Genomic DNA, 13,624 nt, shown 5'->3' with positions numbered 1-13,624 from the left:
GGATAGGCAGAACAGCAGCAGGGGAGGAGAGAACAAGCGCACACCTGACAAGACCTTCAACCCATCCCCCTTTACCAAGAGGGGGGCGCTTCCTGGTCACCTGATATCAGACAAAATACAGATGATGATCCCTGGTTGGATCCGGCCGATCCGTGCGGAGGAGTTTGGAAAGAAGTATTTTGTCAACACGGAATACACATTGTAACAAATCAGAGATTGTATTTGTTGTTGATGAAATATATTTATCAAACATTATGATTGACACCTGAGCCCCCGTGAGTCACACCGAGGATGTATAATGCACGTCCAATAGACTCTAAGGGGGATGAGTTTGGAAAGAAGAATTTTGTCAACATGGAATACTAATTGTAACAAATCAAAGATTGTATCTGTTGTTGATTGTAGTCACCATCACCTTCTGTGATGTGGCTACTAAGACATTTAGTGATAGCCGGGGCTGTAGTCAGCCTGGCTGGATTTATAGTGGCAATTATCTGGTTAATCCCAGGTATCTGGCATTGCCGGTACCCCCCTGGGCGGAGTGAGACTCTGTCATATTGAGGGACAGCCAATGAGAGGCACTATAGTGTATGTACAGTGCAGCAGCCAATCACTGAGTTTCTCTCTCAGCCAGTGGTGCATGCTGGCATAGGGTACATATACTGGAGGGATTTGCCATGTGCTCAGACTAGGCGGGACCAGCCATGGAATAGGGCTTGGTCCTGTTCAGCCTGCCCCCCAGGCTAGGCCTGGGGGTGGGCATGGGCTGTTGTGAGGGAAAAGGTTTTCCCTGAGGCCTCCAACATGGAAGAGGCCTCTGATGCTGAAAGAGGAAGAGAACCGGGACCAATGCAGGCTCTTGAAGTACCCTGGAACTAAGTGGACTTCAGGAGTATGGTGGGTGCCTTTCCTGCTTGAGGATCTGCATCCATCCTGCCTGTCTGTTAAATCAGTCGCTGTCCGCTGTCTCCCAATTGGATCTTCACTGATGTGCCTATGAAGTCTGGTGTGTCTGGAGCTCCTGCCGGTTACCCCTGCACACCTAGAACCCCTCTACCCTCTCTCCCCAGTGCAGATGTTCAATAAATCGTTTACTTAGCATTATACTATTGGAGTGGACATCAGTTTGTGGGCACTAGAAGAAGGGCGGTTGATGCTAATGGGTGGTCAGCAGAAGATCATACCCTAGACAGACTAGAAGTGAACCGGGCAACCAGCGGCTCCTTTGGGTAGATTCCCAATCTCAACAGCGTATGCTAAGAACAGTGACCAACCGAGAAGAGTGACCAGTCTGCAATTTTATTGCAATTTCGGAAATTTTGGGTGGAGTGGCACTTTAAATCTGACCTCCGGCCTCCCCTTCACTCTTGCACAGTTGTACCGCCTCCTCTCCTGGACTGAAATGGCTTCCTCTGACTTGAGGTGAGCTTCCCACGATGTGCACTCTGCCAGCAACACACTTCCTGTCCTAGGGTGACAACACTCACTCACCCTACTGTATCTCTAGAAGGAGACATCCTAGGACAGGACTGCAGACCACCTCGCCCTCTCCTCTTCCCCACAATGTAGGGAGGGAGCTGTAGTCCACAGAGAGAGCTGGAAACAATGTAACTGATGACACCGGAAGTTATCACTTTACAAGATTTTTAACTGGGTCAACGGGTATAACAAAACACTTTCAATGGTATGTTTAACAGACCAGAAGGGAGCAAATAGGAAACGTCTATTGTCAGGAGTCACATAAACTGAACACATTCTGCAAAGACCGTCCCTGTGGGAATCTCCCATGAAGTTTTTTTCCCGCAGGGTTAATAAATAATAGAAATAGCTGAAACATTTGCTACCCCAAGCCCCCCCCCACCTGGCCGGCCAACAATGCTTTATTGTACAGGGTGGGATGTCTTTCAAGGAGAAGAGATTAAAGATACCTTCCTGCATTTCATTAATACAAGTCTACAATGGGATTAATTAGGACGGGGATTAGGATGAGCGCTCAGGTTTCGGTGGGAGGGGGGGGAGGAAGACAGGAGAAGGGAAGTTGTGACATCTGGACCGGAGGAGATAGAAAGTTATCATTTGATATTGGAATCGCTACATGAGATACAGATCGCGGGCCCTGAGATCTCCATCGATATCTACATCTATGTGGCTGGAACGACGGCCGGTATTCAGCTGTATCTACAGAATGTTGTGTCCATAAACACCCAGAAACAATTTAATTCTCTACCCAGAATTTTCAATTTTGTACACACACACCGGGGTCTGTTTAGTTGGTGAACAATGCCAAAAAAACGAACGTTCCCGATATATATATTTTTTCCAGTTCCAGTGTATTGTGATGTAACATTAGATTATGGCCACTAGATGGAGCTGATGAGCTGTTGTAGATTTTCCTCCACTTCCTGTTAGATGAAACAGCCGTCACCAGGACAGGAAATTAGGGGAAATCTTCCGGAATCCCGGATTTAAATGATGTTTTTTATTTTAAACCCTTTCAACAAATACTTTTGTATAAACACATATCTCAGATCTAGAAGCGGGAAGGTTTTGGAGGGAACGCTCAGAGGGTCCAGAATGAGGACATTTTGCAGAGCCCTTTATATCGGTGATTGTCCGTCCATCGTTGGCAGTACATATGAGATCAGGCAGGATGAGAAGACAGACGGACACAAGTCTCTGCGGTTAGTTTGGTTGATTTTTCTCTAGTGGGTAATTATTAGCCGGGGACGAAATGTTTCTGGAAGGACTTTAATCTTTGCTGTGCGGTCACTCTGCCTTCCTACACAGACAACGCGCCACATCACACACATATTAGGACACGGCCAGGCTGCCAGCTAGAGGATGAGGGGGCCCTAGGCTCGGGCTGGGTGTCTTCAGTCCAGGTGAACACTGCGGGCTGGTTTCAATGTACCGGAGAATTCACAATGTTTTCATTTCCAAAATCACCTAAAATAGGATAATTTGTATGGAGCCAAATTCATGAGTCCATCTGAATCCCACCCGTCAGCTGCTGTCTGGGGGAATAATCTAACAGGAAGTTTAGAGAACCTTCACCAATCACTGGTGGTTCCTTCTGAGAAGATGTCCAACAATTTCCACTAGTACTGCTCAGCTCCACCCCATCCCACCTCCATAACCAAACTCATCTCTTCCCCATCTTATCTCCACAGCCACACTCATCAACTCCCCATCCCATCCCCATAGTCACACTCATCAACTCCCCATCCTATCTCCATAGCCACAATCATCAACTTCCCATCCCCATAGCCACACTCATAAACTCCCCATCCCATCCCCATAGCCAAACTCATCAACTCCTCATCCCATCTCCATAGCCACACTCATCTCTTCCCCATCCCATCCCCATAGCCACACTCATCAACTCCCCATCCCATCCCCATATCCACACTCATCAACTCCTCATCATATTCCCATAGCCACACTCATCAACTCCACATCATATCCCCATAGCCACACTCATCTCTTCCCCATCCCATCCCCATAGCCACACTCATCAACTCCTCATCCCATCTCCATAGCCACACTCATTAACTCCTCATCCCATCTCCATAGCCACACTCTCTTCCCCATCCTATCTCCATAGCCACAATCATCAACTCCCCATCCCATCCCCATAGCCACACTCATAAACTCCCCATCCCATCCCCATAGCCAAACTCATCAACTCCTCATCCCATCTCCATAGCCACACTCATCTCTTCCCCATCCCATCCCCATAGCCACACTCATCAACTCCCCATCCCATCCCCATATCCACACTCATCAACTCCTCATCATATCCCCATAGCTACACTCATCTCTTCCCCATCCCATCCCCATAACCACACTCATCAACTCCTTATCCCATCTCCATAGCCACACTCATCTCCTCCCCATCCCATCTCCATAGCCACACTCATCAACTCCTTATCCCATCTCCATAGCCATACTCATCTCTTCCCCATCCCATCCCCATAACCACACTCATCAACTGCTTATCCCATCTCCATAGCCATACTCATCTCTTCCCCATCCCATCCCCATAACCACACTCATCAACTGCTTATCCCATCTCCATAGCCATACTCATCTCTTCCCCATCCCATCCCCATAACCACACTCATCAACTGCTTATCCCATCTCCATAGCCATACTCATCTCTTCCCCATCCCATCCCCATAACCACACTCATCAACTGCTTATCCCATCTCCATAGCCATACTCATCTCTTCCCCATCCCATCCCCATAACCACACTCATCAACTGCTTATCCCATCTCCATAGCCATACTCATCTCTTCCCCATCCCATCCCCATAACCACACTCATCAACTGCTTATCCCATCTCCATAGCCATACTCATCTCTTCCCCATCCCATCCCCATAACCACACTCATCAACTGCTTATCCCATCTCCATAGCCATACTCATCTCTTCCCCATCCCATCCCCATAACCACACTCATCAACTGCTTATCCCATCTCCATAGCCATACTCATCTCTTCCCCATCCCATCCCCATAGCCAAACTCATCAACTCCTCATCCCATCTCCATAGCCATACTCATCTCTTCCCCATCCCATCTCCATTGCCACACTCATCAACTCCCCATCCCATCTCCATAGCCACACTCATATCTCCTCCCTATCCTATCTCGATTGCCACACTCATCTGCTCCCCATCATATCCCCATAGCCACACTCATCTCCTCCCCATCCCATCTCCATAGCCACACTCATATCTCCTCCCTATCCTATCTCCATTGCCACACTCATCTGCTCCCCATCATATCCCCATAGCCACACTCATCTCCTCCCCATCCCACCTCCAAAGCCACACTCATCAACTCCTCATCCCATCTCTATAGCCACACTCGTCTTCTCCCCATCCCCTTAGCCACACTTACCAACTCTCCATTCCATCTCCATAGCCACACTCATCTCCTCCCCATCCCATCTCCATAGCCACACTCATCTCCTCCCCATCACACCTTCATAGTCACACTCATCTCCTCCCCATCCCATCTCCATAGCCACACTCATCTCCTCTCCATCCCACCTCCATAGTCACACTCATCTCCTCCCCATCCCATCTCCATAGCCACACTCATCTCCTCTCCATCCCACCTCCATAGTCACACTCATCTCCTCCCCATCCCATCCCCATAACCACACTCACCAACTCCCCATCTCATCTCCATAGCCACACTTATCTCCTACCACTTCCACCTTCATAGTGACACTCATTTGCTCCCCTTCCCAACTCCAAAGTGACACACAATTCATCCCCTTTCCATCTCCATGGCAATATTAATTTTCTTCCTTCACCTCCCATCTCAATAGCAACATTCACCTCCTTTCCCAATCTCCATAGCAATATTAATTTCCTTCACCTCCCATCTCCATAGCAACACTCAGCTCCTTTCCCAATCTCCATAGCAACACTCAACACATATATTTTTCCCTTTTCTATATTCATAGCAACACTCCACCTCTCCTTTCATCCCCATAGCAACACACATCTCCTACACCCCATCCTGCCTGCATAGCAACACTCATTTCCTCCCCCTTACATTTTCATAGTGATATACATTTCCTTATCCTGCCACAACCAAATGACAGCCATCTTCTTCCTATCCCATCTCTCTACCAATACTCAACTCCGCACCCCAGCTCCATAGCCACACTTATTACTTTCACCCCCTCCCATCTTCATAGCATAACTCATCTCCTATCCCATTTCCATAGCAACTCTATTTCTCCTCCCCCTCCCATTTCTTTAGAGACACTCATCTCCTCTCCCATTTCCATAGCAACTCTGATCTCCTCCCCCTCCTATTTCTTTAGAGACACTCATCTCCTCTGCCCTTTTCCATAGCAACACCCATCAACAAGAAAAGGAAGGACTTGCCAAGCTGAACATTCCTTTTCATGGAGCAATCAGACCTTACTGGTAGCAGAGGGATGTTGGATCATGAATGCATTGCCCACCACCACTCTACTATGTCCATGGGCACCCAATACATAATATATACAGGAATATCTCAAGCAAATTTCAGATCACTATCATCTCCTAAAAAAACACATCACATAAAGCCATCAAAAACCTATTACAGCATTGATTATGACAATTATGATATGATTATGGCTGATCCTGGATTTTTTTGGGTTGGGTTGAGGTTTCTGCTGTCTGCCAACCTTGTGGTAACAGTTTGGTGAAGACCCTTCTCTGTTCCACCATGACTGTCCCCTGTGTACAAAGCCAGCTTCATAAAGACATGGTTGGACAAGTTTGGTGTGGAGGAACTCGAGTGTCCTGCACAGAGCCCTGACCTCAACTCTACTGAACACCTTTGGGATGAATTGGAAAGCCAGTTGTGAGCCAGTTCTTCTCATCCAACATCAATACCCGACCTCACAAATGGGCACAAATTCCCACAGAGAATCTTCAAAATGTTGTGGAAGCTTTCCCAGGAGAGTGGAGAATGTTACAGCTACAAAAAGAGGAGGCCAACTCCCCATTAATGGCCATGGTTTTCGAATAGGATGTTCAAGACGTTCACAGAGGTGTGATGGTCAGGTGTCCACAAACTTTGTCTATTTAGTGTCTGTTGTGTATGAGATATAATATAAAAGATTTTTTAAAAAAAGTTATGATAATATACAATGAAGGTAACCGCTTGTTAAAGACCCTTTTCTGTTCCACCATGACTGTCCCCTCTGTACCAGCTCCAAAAAAACATGGTTTGATGAGCTTGGTGTGGAGGAACTTGAGTGTCCTGCACAGAGCCCTGACCTCAACCCTACTGAACACCTTTGGGATGAATTGGAATGTGGATGGTGAGCCAGGTCTTCTCATCCAACATCAGTACCCGACCTCACAAATGGGTCTAAACTCCAGCAGACACCATCCAAAATCTTGCGGAAAGCCTTCTCAGAAGAGTGGAGGGTGTTATAGCCACAAATGTGGGGGGCACTCCATATTAATGGCCATGGAGAGAAGGGAGGAGGGCAACTCCATAGCAATGGCCATGGGTTTGAAATGGGATGTCCGACAAGCTCACCTAGGTGTGATGGTCACGTGTCCACAAACCTTTGGCCCAATTGTGTCTGCTGTCTATGATATATGATATAAAAGATATCAAATAAAAGTATGATAGTAGACAATGAAGGTACAAGGGATAAAGAGGACGGTGTTCTATTTTGCTTCGCCTGTTCCTGAAACTGATCTCGCCTATGTGAGATGATATGAGAGGGGGGGATGGTATAGCCCCAATGGTGGACCAGCTCTATATTATTGGCCATCCATATTAATGAGCATGGTTTTGGAATTGGATGTCCAACATGGTCCTGTACATGTGATATGAGATATAATATAAAAAATAATAAATAAAGCCATGATAGTATACAATGACGGTAGGAAGGATAAAGGGGATGGTGTTCTATATTGCTTCACCTGTTACTGAATCTGATCTCACCGACAGTATGTAAGATAATATTTTAATATCAATCCCTGAGCCCTGTACAAGGAAGTCAAATGTTCCAGAGAAGTACCCGACCAGAGACAAATCACACCCCCCACCCCACTGCATGCTATAGAGTGTCTATGGCTATAATCATTAACCTTTTATTTATTGGCCCCGTTATATATTTAAGTGTGAAACCATCACAGGAAATACAATGTATATGTAGCGCCCATCACCTTTTGTGATGTGCCGACTATGCATTTAGTGATAGCCAGGGCTGTAGACAGCCTGGCTGGATTTGTATTTGCAATGACATGGTTAATCCCAGGTGCCTAACCTTATCTGTACCCCCCTGGGTGGAGTGAGACTATCATATTGTGGGACAGCCAATAGGAGACACTGTAATATGTGTACAGTACAGCAGCCAATTACTGGGCTTCACTCAGTCAGTGGTGCCTGTTGGCAGAGTGTACATATATTGGTGGGAGCTGCCATGTGCTCTCTCGCCGGGACCAGCCATGGATTAGGGCTGGGGTCCTGTTCAGCCTGCCCCCCAGGCTAGGCCGAGGCCTGGGGGGTGGGCAGTGGCTAAAGTGAGGGAAGATGTTTCCCTGAGGCCTCCAACATGGAGGAGGGCTAAGAGATGGAGAGAGGAAAAGAACCTGTCCTGTGGGCATTGGCTAAAGTGAGGGAAGATGTTTCCCTGAGGACTCCAACATGGAGGAGGCCTGAGAGATGGAGAGAGGAAAAGAACCAGGACCAGTGCAGGCCCTTGAAGTGCCCTGGGTCTATGTGGACTTCAGAGCATGGTCAGTGTTTCTTTCCTGGATCGTGGAGCTGCATGGCTACTTTAACAAGATCCGGTGAGTCTGGAGCTGAGGATGATTACCCCTAGACACCTAGAACCCCTATACCCTCTCCCCCACAGAAGATGTTCAATTAGCATCATACTACTGAAGTGGACATCAATTTATGGGCGCCAGAAGAGGGTAGTTAGTGCTAATGGGGCGCAGATGGAAATCAACCCCCTAGACCGACTAGATGTGGACCGGGCAAACAGCGGCTCGCTGCTGGGAGTTATCGCTACATATACATCGAGTCAGTCTTGATCCAGGGATACGGAGAGCGGCCATGTTTAGTACCGGCTATGCTGCAATAGTTCAGAGGTCAGGTACACCGACGCGCCTGAGTCATAACCGGGTCAGACATCACAACCTCAGAGTGTACTTATCTTAGATGTGAATATGTAAGAAGAGGAAAAAGGACGTTCAATGTTCTGCTATCAGCCTGACCTGTGCTGGTTCTGCTTCCAGTATAAGCCCTCAGGAAGGGTCATCCTCATTTAAATAGGATATGAGGATAAAAAAATGAAGTCATCCTCATTTTAAATTTGGATAGATGAAGTCATGGTAAAAAAAAGAAACACTTCTTTTTGTGCTGTCTGTGAACCATTTACAGGGTTATTCACTAAATGGTGAAGAATATGGAGAAGGCCGGAGAAGGGAACAATCTAGGCCAAAATAGCTGATTTGGAAACATTTTCCAATTCAGCTCACTTTCCAGTTCGGCTATGTTGTCCGAGATTGTTCACTTCTCCAAACCCTTCACCCTTTTGTGAATAGCCCTGTTAGACCTGCTAGCTTAGTCAATGAAACACAGGCTACCAACAAGCCTGCAGGCAGGGCTGGGTTTTCTTAGAAAGCCCAGCATCCTCTGGAACATAAGTGATGTTGATGAACCCTCTGGTAGGTGTTAATTTGTTATTGTTAATGTTATTATTTTACTATTATTTTATCATGTGACACTCCAGCCCTGACGAACTAGGCAGTGTATAGAACCTGAAAAGCGCTGGCTTTTGTACACAATATGTGTTTGGAATAAACATGCACGTGGACTTGAATATTATGCATCAATCTAGATATTGGGTTGGTTATTTACAGATGGATTCCATGGTCACCTTGGGTTATGATGGGGATGGATGAGTCTACAATTGAAGCGCAACAGGTATCCCACCGCACTCCTAAGCGGTATACCCCTTCTGCTCTACTGACCTGTACATCTCTTCCACACTCCTGACCGGTATACCCCTTCCACACTCCTGACCGGTATACCCCTTCCACACTCCTGACCGGTATACCCCTTCCACACTCCTGACTGGTATACCCCTTCCGCACTCCTGACCGGTATACCCCTTCTGCACTCCTAACTGGTATACCCTCTCCACACTCCTGACCGGTACACTCCTTCCGCACTCCTGACCAGTATACGCCTTCCACACTCCTGACCGGTATACCCCTTCCGCACACCTGACTGGTATACCCCTTCCGCACTCCTGACCGGTATACCCCTTCTGCACTCCTAACTGGTATACCCCTTCCACACTCCTAACTGGTATACCCTCTCCACACTCCTGACCGGTACACTCCTTCCACACTCCTGACCGGTATACCCCTTCCGCACTCCTGACCGGTATACCCCTTCTGCACTCCTAACTGGTATACCCTCTCCACACTCCTGACCGGTACACTCCTTCCGCACTCCTGACCAGTATACCCCTTCCGCACGCCTGACCTGTATACCCCTTTTGCACTCCAAACCGATATTCCCCTTCCACACTCCTGACCGGTATACCCCTTCTGCACACCTGACTAGTATACCCCTTGAGGATGAGAGCTGAAATGGCTGCAGATGGCAGATTGCAGATACAAGAGGTCACCAGCACACTGATGAAATGTGTCCAAATAAATGTCTATATTGATGTGCAGACATATTGTCACAAGGATGGCAATCTCTCAGGGCCACACAGGGTCCCTTCATCAGGCTCAATATAATAGTGTGGAAGAGGTATACAGGTCAGGAGTGCGAAAGGGGTATACCGGTCAGGAGTGCGAAAGGGGTATACCGGTCAGGAGTGTGGAAGGGGTATACAGGTCAGGAGTGCGAAAGGGGTATACCGGTCAGGAGTGTGGAAGGGGTATACCGATCAGGAGTGTGGAAGGGGTATACAGGTCAGGAGTGTGGAAGAGGTATACAGGTCAGGAGTGTGGAAGGGATATACTGGTCAGGAGTGTGGAAGAGGTATACAGGTCAGGATTGTGGAAGGGGTATACCGATCAGGAGTGTGGAAGGGGTATACAGGTCAGGAGTGTGGAAGGGGTATACAGGTCAGGAGTGTGGAAGGGGTATACAGGTCAGGAGTGTGGAAGGGGTATACAGGTCAGGAGTGTGGAAGGGGTATACAGGTCAGGAGTGTGGAAGGGGTATACAGGTCAGGAGTGTGGAAGGGGTATACAGGTCAGGAGTGTGGAAGGGGTATACAGGTCAGGAGTGTGGAAGGGGTATACAGGTCAGGAGTGTGGAAGGGGTATACAGGTCAGGAGTGTGGAAGGGGTATACAGGTCAGGAGTGTGGAAGGGGTATACAGATCAGGAGTGTGGAAGGGGTATACAGGTCAGGAGTGTGGAAGGGGTATACAGGTCAGGAGTGTGGAAGGGGTATACAGGTCAGGAGTGTGGAAGGGGTATACAGGTCAGGAGTGTGGAAGGGGTATACAGGTCAGGAGTGTGGAAGGGGTATACAGGTCAGGAGTGTGGAAGGGGTATACAGGTCAGGAGTGTGGAAGAGGTATACTGGTCAGGAGTGTGGAAGGGGTATACAGGTCAGGAGTGTGGAAGGGGTATACTGGTCAGGAGTGTGGAAGTGGTATACCGATCAGGAGTGTGGAAGGGGTATACAGGTCAGGAGTGTGGAAGAGGTATACAGGTCAGGAGTGTGGAAGGGGTATACAGGTCAGGAGTGTGGAAGGGGTATACTGGTCAGGAGTGTGGAAGTGGTATACTGGTCAGGAGTGTGGAAGGGGTATACAGGTCAGGAGTGTGGAAGGGGTATACTGGTCAGGAGTGTGGAAGTGGTATACCGATCAGGAGTGTGGAAGGGGTATACAGGTCAGGAGTGTGGAAGGGGTATACTGGTCAGGAGTGTGGAAGTGGTATACCGATCAGGAGTGTGGAAGGGGTATACAGGTCAGGAGTGTGGAAGAGGTATACCGGTCAGGTGTGTGAAAGAGGTATACAGGTCAGGAGTGTGGAAGAGGTATACAGGTCAGGAGTGTGGAAGAGGTATACAGGTCAGGAGTGTGGAAGAGGTATACAGGTCAGGAGTGTGGAAGGGGTATACAGGTCAGGAGTGTGGAAGGGGTATACAGGTCAGGAGTGTGGAAGGGGTATACAGGTCAGGAGTGTGGAAGGGGTATACAGGTCAGGAGTGTGGAAGGGGTATACAGGTCAGGAGTGTGGAAGGGGTATACAGGTCAGGAGTGTGGAAGGGGTATACAGGTCAGGAGTGCGGAAGGGGTATACAGGTCAGGAGTGCGGAAGGGGTATACAGGTCAGGAGTGCGGAAGGGGTATACAGGTCAGGAGTGCAGAAGGGGTATACTGGTCAGGAGATTGGGAGGGGTATACAGGTCAGGAGTGTGGAAGGGGTATACAGGTCAGGAGTGCAGAAGGGGTATACTGGTCAGGAGTGTGGGAGGGGTATACCAGCCAGGGGTGCGGTGGGATACCTATTGCGCTTCATATGTAGACTCATCCATCCTCATCATAACCCAAGGTGACGATGGAGTCCATGTGTAGAAGATACCAACCCAATGTCCAGACTATCCATAGTCATACTACCATCATACTAATGGATGATAACAACAATCCAAAATCAATATATAAGAAGACTCCGGGGTTCCAGAGCCTTAAACCCATTTCCTTAGATTTGTATTGATGTCTATGTCCCCTACTGGGAAACCTCACCCTCTCTATTAGTCCTGGATCATCGTGGTGGGGACTCAAAGGGGTAAGTGTTATGATTGTGACCAGAACAGGAGGTGGGGGAATCTTCCAACGGGGACGTGTGTTCTGGTGACAACTAAAAGGGTGTTTCCCCCTCTTACCTCTTACTTCGTGTTGTGTTTCTAGCACAGGAAGTGAAGGGAAACTTCAAAACTTGGACACAGACAATAAAAACACCCCGGATCTAATTCTTCCCTACTTTATTTAAAGCTTTGACATCAGATAAACCTTAATTAGACTCGATGAGACGTTATTAAACATGATTTTAACATAATCAAACAATTGTATAGCCATAGAGCTTTTTAGGGGATTGGTCAACAGTATTGCTGGTTGAAAAACAGGACGTTCCGGGGACTCAAGTGCTGGGACTGTCCTTGGAAATTAATTAAACTTGGCAACAGTATACGGTATACATAACAATTGCCCCTTGTATTGGCTCCTGGTCACGTGACCCAAACACTTTCTAGAGCCCCTTCTCTGTGATGTCACAATTGCAGAGGTCAGCCATGTTGGCACGACCAGTACAGAGTCCCCAGACCAGCGCATATCACAAACACACCATTCCATCCAATCTAGATCCTTCTTCCTTCATAGAAACATGGAGCGGGTCACCTACCCTGGGGGTCTGCAGTCAGCCCGGGCAGCAGAAAGGTGGGGGGCAGTCGGACATCCACTGCGCCGTATGCGTCGTGTCTGAGGTTGTGGTGGGAAGTGAGCAGTGACCCTTCGACTGGGCTCTCTGTCACTCATTAACCAGGACAGGTTGCTGATATTATAACTAACATACCAACATCACACATCTATCTACCCTTCTCCGATCCCCAGAGCAAGCCTGATAATTGGAGAGAGAGAGAGATAGAAAGAAAGATAGATAGATATTAGATAGATAGATAGATAGAGGGATAGATATTAGATAGATAGATAGATAGATAGATAGATAGATAGATAGATAGATAGATAGATAGATAGATAGATAGATAGATCATCTTCCTTGCACAGATCTGTAGCTCCTTGATATACAGTATGTATCCTTGATATACAGTATTGCCTTTAAAATACTAGATGTAAAGAATATGAAGGAATGGGGAGAACTTTCCGTCGGACTCTCCACCAGCAGATGGCACTCATAGACTGTTTTGGTTGTCGGTTGGTTTGGTCGTATTTTCAGTCTTCACACCAGATGGCACTAAAATTCAATCCAGTCCTGAGAAAATACAAGGACTGCTAAACTCTTGCTTGGAAATTACTAGTTTCCTGGCCTGTTATGCTGATCCAACTAATCCAATCCAGCGTTATGGTGTCATCGCCGTCCTGGTGGGT

General features: G+C 47.7%; 1 protein-coding gene across 1 annotated transcript in view; it reads right to left on the bottom strand.

The window, feature by feature from the left end:
- HPN (hepsin) overlaps positions 1-13,032 on the bottom strand; it is a 27,508-nt gene extending 14,476 nt beyond the window's left edge. Inside the window, exon 1 of the mRNA XM_018570447.1 lies at positions 12,921-13,032. The gene's annotated coding sequence lies outside the window, so the exon portion shown is untranslated. The remainder of the gene's footprint in view (positions 1-12,920) is intronic.
- Between the last annotated feature and the right edge of the window lie 592 nt (positions 13,033-13,624).

The sequence above is a fragment of the Nanorana parkeri genome, unplaced genomic scaffold (genome assembly GCF_000935625.1).
Source record: "Nanorana parkeri isolate BGI_ZX_2015 unplaced genomic scaffold, ASM93562v1 scaffold1533, whole genome shotgun sequence".
NCBI classification, from domain to species: domain Eukaryota; kingdom Metazoa; phylum Chordata; class Amphibia; order Anura; family Dicroglossidae; genus Nanorana; species Nanorana parkeri.
Note: the sequence above shows the minus strand (reverse complement) of the source record. Positions and strands in the feature narration are given on the sequence as shown.